Consider the following 742-nt stretch of genomic DNA (forward strand, 5'->3'; position numbering starts at 1 on the left):
AAGTCACCCATGACAACCATGGTCCTGGAGCATCTAGCCTCAGCCAGTTCCCAGGCAAACTCCTGGTCAAGCTCAGGACTTTGGATGGGAGGTCTATAGTAGACTCCCACCATTGTGTCCCCTGTCCCATGTTCCCCATGAATTTTTACCCAGAGGGTCTCCAGTTGTCCACCCTGGTCACCAATATCAGCTTGCAGGGATGCGTAGCTTTCCTTAACATAGAGAGCTACACTCCCGGCCCTTTTATCTACACAATCCCTCCTGTACAGGGTATAGCCAGCTATACCTATGGTCCAGTCATGGGTGCCAGCTGCAGGCCATAGCCTGGAGCTCTCCCTGGTGGCAGGGACCCATTTCAGGGCCACAGGATTTGGCAGTAGTTTGGTTCTAAGAGCAGCAATTCTGCTGCCACTTCCCTGCACCAATTACTCACAAGTAAACTGGTCCTGCATCAAATACACATGTAGACACCATGTGTGCATGTGAAGTCCAACAAACAGCACAGCATTCATCTGAAAGCTGCAATCTCTACAAATGCTCAGATGGGGTAGATGAAATCAGCACATTGAGTGATAATACTACACGGTGGCTCATAGATTTGGAAGTTGATATCTGATGCCATACAAAAGAAGATATCACTTCTTTCTCAGGTTTAAGATCTATTGTCCAGAGGCTATCCAGTGCATTTCATACTCAAGGCTTACTAGTTGTAGTAACAGCAGCTTCTACTTATAAAGTTAAT

Source organism: Gavialis gangeticus, unplaced genomic scaffold (assembly GCF_001723915.1).
Source record: "Gavialis gangeticus isolate Ggan-Ray unplaced genomic scaffold, GavGan_comp1, whole genome shotgun sequence".
Taxonomy (NCBI): domain Eukaryota; kingdom Metazoa; phylum Chordata; order Crocodylia; family Gavialidae; genus Gavialis; species Gavialis gangeticus.